Source organism: Rhagoletis pomonella, unplaced genomic scaffold (genome assembly GCF_013731165.1).
Source record: "Rhagoletis pomonella isolate Grant_MI unplaced genomic scaffold, Rhpom_1.0 Rhpom_scaffold_00004, whole genome shotgun sequence".
NCBI lineage: Eukaryota > Metazoa > Arthropoda > Insecta > Diptera > Tephritidae > Rhagoletis > Rhagoletis pomonella.
In genome coordinates, this window is record NW_023458558.1 from 44,555,972 (window position 1) to 44,556,236 (window position 265).

The window sequence follows — 265 nt, forward strand, 5'->3', positions numbered from 1 at the left end:
TACATGTTTGTTAAACATAATTTGTGTTTGTGTTTAAACACAATATTAAAAAAAAAAATATTATTTTGTCCTAGTTAATACTTATTATACATACACACACTTGTACATCTAAACATAGTATATTTACATTCACATCTATGCATATTTGTTCGCTTGTGAACTACTCCAGGGGCCATATGCGCCCTATAAACTTATGCCTACATACATACATATACATATATAGGGTCATATGAACAGTATCTGCGGATTTTTGACACTATATCGT